We start from the raw sequence: 8600 nt of genomic DNA, 5'->3' as shown, positions 1-8600 counted from the left end.
TACACAGTTCACAAACAATTCTTCTTTGGATTCTGTGTTATTCTCTGCAATAACTTTATGCAAGTAGCTTTTTAAGTATCTCCAGAGGCATGCCAATTCTCCTATTCTCTTTTTTCCTTACCGTGGCTATCGCCTCTTACTTTTTCCTCAGCACACCGTGTCTTTGCCCATGCATTTTATATGCTTGAGATGATCTTTTCCTTTGAACTCTCCATGACTATTCTTTATGGTCAATGTATTCTCTAATTGTGAGTATTAAACTTCATCCTAACCAGCCCCTTCATTTCCCTAGAGTTAATGAGTCTCTCTCTTTCTGTGCCTTTGTAACTCTCTTCATGCATCCCATTACAATCCTCATTATGCGTTTCTAGTTTTGCATCTGTCATCCTCTGCTGGAATACCTTTTATAATAGAGCAGGAACATTGTCTTAGTAGTTGCATGAATTAGTGAGCCAAGAGAATAGGTATTTCACTATTAATCCTAATGCTGTCTCTGCTGTTGCCATTAGAGCAGCGGAAAGGGATTCAGCAGAGCAGAAGGACCACCTTCAGGTTGCCCTATTGTTCTGACTCATTAGCATCCTGGAGCTATCCTACGTTATTTCTAATGTCTCCATGGTTAAATATACTCAGGAGACATTCACTTAAGAACAGATAAACAGATTGCTTTGAGACAGAATATGTCGTGCCCTCAATTGTGAGGCTGCAAAATTTCAAGGATATATGAAATCTTTTCTGATTTGATCTCTTGATCTCAGACACATTTCTCAGTGGAAACTTTCATGGACTTTATATTTCAGGGAAACAGATCTTATCACTTCTTTCAAAGTAGTAGGATTGTACAAAAGCCATGTGCTTCTCTTTCTTAAGTATCTTCTCTCTACTCTTGTTTTATAGCAAGCATGTAGCAAGAGAGTGTCAGAGTTTTGACCTTGCTTTGTTACCAATAGCTTAACCAGCAGCATAGGAAATTCTTACCATCACTGTTACTGGTATATGTTTATTCTGGTCAAATTTTGGCAAAACATCCTATACCTTATTGCTAACCAAGGTGCAGAAATAATCCCATGTGTTGAGGTTGGAAGAAAGGGATGAGTATGAAGGAATTTAAGTACGTAGAACAGAAGATGGCTTATATGAGGTTGGAAGGCTGGGAGGGAGCCAGATTTAATGAACATCACAGACGCTAGGAGAAGGAATTGGAGTTGAAGAGCAAAGGGAAGAAAGGAATGTGGACTTACTTTTAAAGTTTACAAAGGGTGACTTCATTGAGAGGTTAGTCACACAGTGGGCTATCCTAGTCTCATTTCTGTTTGTGTGACAACATCGACATAAGGGAAAAAGAGAATATTTGGCTGACAATTTCAGGTTATAGTTCAGTACTGTGGGGAAGTCCAGACAGGAACTGGAAGAAGCTAATTCCTTGAAGCAGCAGAAAAGAGAAAACACGCATGTGTATTTACACTCAGCTTGATTTCCCACACGTTTATACAGCTATGACCTAGACCCAAGGGGTGGTCTTGCTGTCTAGTGGGATGACTGTTGTACATTAATTAATGTAATCAAGAACCCCCAAAGACACTACCCAGGATCAACCTTACCTATGCAGTCCAGCCCCATTGAGACTCTCTTCCCAGGTGATTTTAGATTGTGTCAGGTTGATAATGAAAACAGACCATCCAACAAATAAACACAAGGTGAGTGATTGCTAAGAGAGAGTTCCTTATGTGCTATTTCATCTTGAAATTTATTTATAAAATTCAAAACAAAACCAACTCTAACTCTTTTCTACATCAAAAGCAAGAACAGTGCGCGGATATAATTTCAACCACCATTTCTTCAACTGAAAGACTCAACCCTTTTTCTTTTTTCAGTTTAATCATTCATTTGCATCTGCTTTCCCCCCCTGAATTATGTCTTTATAATCTTTGCTCAGTTGTTAGCTAGGGGTCCGTATTCAGATGCATATGTATATCACACAATTTAAGACTTCCTATTGGACTGCATTAAATAAACATTTTGTTTGTGTCCCTATTAGTGCTCCTGTTTCAACTTTCTTTTAAGGTTTTATTTCTACAACTTTAAGCAGTGTTGAAATGTTACTTTTTTCTGTGTGACTATAGTTGCACATTTCTTATATTGCGTTTCTAATCTAGGGCTACTCAGATTGGGAGTCACTTACTTCTATTGGCAATTTCAGATCATAAATTATGTCTGCAGGGAGACCTTCAAGCTGTCTTCCTCACCTGAAGGTTGAATGATTTCCTTTAGTAGTTTGCATAGGGATGATACTATACAGCCTATGTTTGGCCTCTTCTATCCTCCAGTAGGATTTTGCATCAACACCAGCAGAGGAAGCATATATGCCCAGGGAGCATCAGATGAGTAATATTCTTAGTTTGGGATCATTGTTGTCAATGGGAGAGCCAAGCCTAGTCCTTGCAGGAAAGGATACAAACACCCTACCCTCCATGATAGGAGCAGAGGGCCTCACAGATTGTTGCCAGAATGAATGTGCCCTATGTTCCCTTTCTTCTTAAAGTCTGCATGGCTAGCTTCTATTTTGTTATTGTCGTTCTTTTGATTTACATATAACTGCTCTGACCAGTACAGTTATGTTAACTCTTCTAGAATATGCATTGAACTTTTCTTCCTCTATCTTTAAAGTTTATAGACTTACTTTCTACTGTTTAAAGTCTAGAGTAATTTAAGTTTACTTGAAAGTAAGAAAGGAGATAAATTCAATCTCCTTTTTTCCCCTTCTTTTTAGCATCACCAAATACCTAGGTTTTCTCTAAGCCTCCCTTACTGGACCCCTGATCTTCAGATAACACACATAGAGAACATGTTTGTGTGTCTTCATGTGCTTCATTAATTGCTTTGGGAGGTCCCATAAAATTTATCCAAATTATTATATAGACTTTTAATTTATTCTGAAAGGGTTAGTCTTATATATTTCCTTTACATCATTTAAAATTCATCATGTTCTTTTTATCATGTTATTTTTTTCTAAATAAACATTAGAACCATGCACGATGCTAAATCCTTTATGAAACCACATACTTATGTCTATTTAATGGCATTTTCCCTCACAAATGACAATAAAGATGATTTGAAAAGTAGATATTTCTCTAAGTAACAATCCAACTGACAGGCAGACAAGGCTTTCTCTAGTCTCCTATTTAAGAACTAGGGAAATCTTACATTGTTCTGGAAATAATGCTTTCTTCCTTTTCTCTACCATCCCCCTCCCTCATTATAACAGCGCCTGCACAGGGGTTTAGAAATTATGTGTGTTGTAATCCATCACTGTCATTCTGCTTGATGCTCCTCAAGCTCCCTGCTCAGCCAGTGGGAGTCCCTGGAAGCCAGCTCCTGTGTCCTTTCGGCATGACTCCATTAATCTTTAAACATAGCCCCCATAAATCCTTCTGGCTGAATTTCTGCTATGGGTGGGAAGCTGAATTGCATATAATTAAATTATAGAATGAAATAAAATGCAACTGGCTCCCCCTGTCACTGCCCGGATATCAGTGCACCCAGCATTTGGTGTAGACCACTTAAGCTCATTGGATGTTCTCATGTCTAGTAATGTCAGCATATTTTAGTATTGTATTATTTCTGCTTTTACAAGAATCTCATACATCCAGAATATGCAGTGCTGTCAGTAACTATTCATCTTAAGGAATTTTAAGATAGTCTGAGCACCCTTTTCTTGTGTCAGGGAGGAACACTGCCCGGGGCAAGCACAAGCCTATGTTTGAGAAGCCTCAGCTGGGATAAGCTGAACTATCATCTGATTTACACATTGGTACATGGTTCCATTTTATAGAGTTGACCCTTGGCAACACAGACTTAATAAAAATGTTGGCTCCATTCCAAAATGTTAATTATTATTTTTAACCTTTAAATGGTGACCAAATAATACAGACCACAATTTAAAGACCAGTTCATACAGATATTCATAACTGTTCAAACTACTGAGAATAAGCAGCTGTGATTGCTAAGTTGTAGTTGGGGCATCTGGGATAATTCTTCTTCCTTATGCTAGGGAATATCACAGAAGAGGGGGCTACACGAAAGTAAGAGCAGGAGGAACAGGATGGAGGCCATGCCATGTCCAGAAATAAGGGAAGTAAAAAGGAGCTACGGATGGTGTGTTAGGAAAGCAACAGAGAAAAGAATAGTAATTGGGCAAGTTGTTATGAAAGGGAAATTGGGGGAAATGGATGGAGGGTGTAACTGGGGAGGATGGGAGGCGGTTAATACAAAGGTACAGGAAAATGACACTGAGTGTCAGCAGGTTGTGCATACTTGTGAATTTATAGATATATGTTACAATAATGGTCAAACAAAATGACTTTAATAAGAATAGTAAATTTTAACAACAACAACAACAATAATAATAATAAGTAGTGCCTTTAAGAGGGAGCAAAGGGAAATACATAAAGGGGTTTGGGGAGAACAGAGAAAAATGATGCAATTATGTTTTAGTTTTTAATTACCATATATTTCAACAATATTTAAAGAGGCTACTCAGTGCATAAAAGAAATCATTAAATGGCATTTGACTTGGGATTGGGACAGAGTTTAGCCACTTCTGAAATGGCCCTGGGTCCTTCCTTCTATCATTTTGTTCTATGTACTTATGTTAAGTGGCATTTCCAGTGTTGAAAATTATAAAAGGAAAGATGTCATTCGACTCTGGAAAAGGTTGGCAGAGATTTCTGTCCTGCAGTATCTGGTACTCAATCAGAAGTTCATCCTTTACCTACTCCCTCCCCCAGTTCCATTTTTCTTATTTATATAAACTTGGTTTCATTTTTAATTAATGGTAAATTGATGTTTACCAAAGAATACATTTATTTATTTGTTATCAGAAAAAGAAACCAAAACACTTAGTATGAGAAAATATAAGCAAAATAATCTATTCCCAGCCTCATTCTTCCCAATTCCATTTCTGTGTCTGGGGAAACTTTGTCTATAATAATTCAGGAAACCATCCCCATTTCTCTAAGATTTTGTTTAAAAGTCCTGCTTTAGTTAGGTGCAATGATACACACCTTTAATTCCAGTGCACAGAAGGCAGAGTCAGGTGGGATCTTTGTGGTTGAGACCACCCTGATCTTTAGAGTGAGTTCCAGGACAGCTGCAACTACACAGAGAAACCTTGACTCAATACAAAACAAGAAAAGAAAATAACCGAATCCCGACCCAAAAAAAAAAAAAAAGGCTAAAAGCCCTCCTTTATCAGTTGTTGCCATAGCTTCTGGCTTCTTGCCTTCATACAGGAGAAGACATATGTCACACAAGTTCTCCTTGCTCTTTTGCCTCACACAGCAATGTCACCACGTTCCCATGTTCTCTGAGGGGTCAGCTTGTAGCTGTGAGCAGTGTGTTAGTTTCATGAGGACTGTTGTAGCAGACTGCCACACCTTGTATGGTGTGAGCAGCAGGTATGTATTTCCCGGGAATGTGAGAGTGCTGGAGACCCAAGAGCGGGGTGTCAGAAAGGCTGGCCTCTTCTGAAGTCTGTGAGAAGGGAGTCTGCGCATCCCCTTCCTGGGCATGCAGACAGCCCTTGTTTTTTTCACACCACTTTGCCTGTGTATATAAACTTCTCTGTCCCAGTCCTCAATTGTTATAAAGATACCAGCTATGTTGCCTTAAGACTCACCATATGGCCGCCTTTAACTTAATTATCTCTAAAAAGACTGTCCGCAATTACCCGCATTTTGAGGGCTTAAGAATTAGGACTCCGACATATATTTTGGGGAGGGTACAACTCAAACGGTGATTGTATTTTATTCTTTTATAACGCCAATTATGTGGCTTAAATGAGGAAATGTCCCCATAGATGCAGACATTCGAACATGTGGTCGCCAGTGGGTGGTGCTGTTTGGGGAGGGTGTGGAACCGTTGGGAGGTCTGGCTGGTGTGGTTTTACTGAAACAAACTGGTCGCTAGGGATAGGCTTTGAGATTTTATAGCTTCGCTTCATCTCCAGTTCACACACTGCTTAGTATTTTCAGTTGAAGATGCGATCTAAGCCTTCTGCCTCGGCTGCCTGCGGCCCTACGTACTGTGTTACTGTCTCTCCCTATGGGACCCTAGGCCCCAATGATCTCTTTCTTCCCTACATTGCCTCTGTTTTATCACAGCAGGAGGAGAAGAGTCCGTAATGCAGACAGGTTACAAGTGCACTCTGAATGGTCCACTTTATACTGTGACAGCCATCGATCAGCCTGCCTGACTCATAATGTCTTCTAACGGCCCCTCGCCCCCAATCTGTCTTCTCTTCTTACTTTTAAACCACCAAGGGTGAGCAATGCTACATACTATTCTTTAAGCACCTTCCAGACTTTCTGTGTTGTCTATAGCTTGATTTCAAAACTTGACACCCCATAAACACGTTTTCACTATTATCGTGACCATATAGAAGCTACTCCTTGTAGAGTTCTCACGTGATCCTGGCCTTCTGGTCTCCAAGCTTGTGAGAGAACAGATTTCAAGCATTTCACCTCTCTGGCCTCGTTGTGTTTTGTGTCGGCAGCTTTAGTAGCCGAATGAACTCTCTTCCTCAAGGTTTTTGTGTCTGGAAGGCTCTAACCCATAATGCTATGCTGGACACATTCTTCCAGCCTGTGACACAAATAGCACGGTGAGCTTCGTAGGTTTTGCTCCCCTGAAAGATGAGCGCCCACTACTTCCTAAGTCCCACCTTCTGCCTGTTTCCCATGTAGCCACACTGACAGTCTCATGAAGCTTCCTGGCAAAACCACCTTTACAGGATAAATTTTGGCATCTCCGAGAACTGAATATACCTGCAACTTTCAATCAATTATAGAAACAGAATTAAAAATTCAAAATGTTTTCCTCTTGGAAACTTTTCTCAGGTATTAGTGATAAAATAACTGCATTTTCTGTTTCTGAGCTTATTCTGTTCACTGATGTTGGTGTTCACCTGGAGGTTCCTAGACTCTCCTCTTGGAGGGTCCCGATGTCACAGTATTGTAGGCAGGCTGTGGTATTTTCCTGGTTTCATGTTCTCTTCATCTCAAGGCGTGTCATTCACAGACACCAATTTGCGGGGCTTTCAAAAACAGAAATTGGGACCTCCTACACAAAAATGTCAACGATGGCTACCAAAATGCTGAGTAAATGTCAAACACATGTCTCAGCCATTACCGTTACCTGTAGGGTTGAAGGACCAGGCAAGAGATGTAAAATCAGCAGTGTACTGGAAATCATCATTTACTATTTTAATATGATGACTAAAATTCAGACAAGGGATTCCCCACAGATACGTGTACCATGGGTTAAATGATTGTGAGATGAGATCTTAGGAGTCCTAAGCAGCACTCTTGATTTCGTTCTTCATTGTATTCAGGAAGTCACGCCTTCTTAATTATAACAGCACACAATGCTCACTGTCTGACGGTCAAAGCTAGCACCAACCATGACCAAAAATCATTTTGAAATGTCAAAGAAAGCCTCTTCTCTCATTTCTGATAATCCCTCAGTACTTTATCTCTTTATAAGTGTAACAGCTTCTAAAATACCTTTTAAAAATGGAAATTAGAATCATTTTCAATTTTCCTCTGTGGCAATAATAACCTTTCATTACAAAGAAGTATCTTATCTGTGAAAGATTTGGTCTTTTCACATGTGTACGTTTTTATGTTAGACTTTACTTAAATGACCAACGTGTCTCGGTAGCCAAGAATGAGGAAGTAGATAGCCATGGACACCATAGTCTACGTGAACTTCCGCTACCTCAGAGCTTTGGTTTAGGTCAGCACTGGAAGGTGAGGTTAAGTGCTTCTTTGTAGGATGCGAGCTCTCCAGTGTCTGTGTTTAGTTTCCAGCCAACTTGTGAGAGGCACACTGTAGCTTTACTGCATGCTTTCAAGCTGTGTCTGCCCTAAATGGTTCCAGCACTTTTTCCCAACAACTATATCCTCCAGACTTTTTTTATCCCTCTTATCCTTGAATGGCCCATCTCTAGCTATATGTTAGACTTTAAGTACTTTCACCTCTGTCAGACTTTACTTCAGCTGCTGTGACCACCCATCACACTACCTCAGTGGCTCACCCTTGGTCCTGTTGCATGACCGTGGGAGGTCAGCAGCTGTGGGACTGCCGATGCCTGATTTGTTCCCCCTTGTGGTTCCAGGCAAGGCAGCAGCCTCTATCTGAGTGAAACTCTCTGCTGCTATAGGAGAAGAGGAACTTAAGAGGTCTAGTGCCAAGCCGCATGAGCCCATTTAAAGTCTCTATTTAACATGTGGCATTTAAACTTCCACTTATGTCCCATGAGCGAAATACAATCAATTTATCAAGACCAAGGTCAACAGAACAGGACAGTTAGCAAAATATATTCCATCTAGAGTGAAGTTTCCCCACAGATTAACACACACACAAACACACACACACACACACACACATACACACACACACACACACACACACACACACACACACACACACACACCATAAAATAACGACCTTCTGGTTCTTATGAAGTTATTTTAATTCTTTGTGACTTAGTTGGTTCTTATGAAGTTATTTTAATTCTTTGTGACTTGGTTTCTTTCTTA

Source organism: Rattus norvegicus, chromosome 9, assembly GCF_036323735.1.
Source record: "Rattus norvegicus strain BN/NHsdMcwi chromosome 9, GRCr8, whole genome shotgun sequence".
In the NCBI taxonomy this organism is placed as follows: Eukaryota; Metazoa; Chordata; class Mammalia; order Rodentia; family Muridae; genus Rattus; species Rattus norvegicus.
This window is presented reverse-complemented; position numbering follows the sequence as displayed.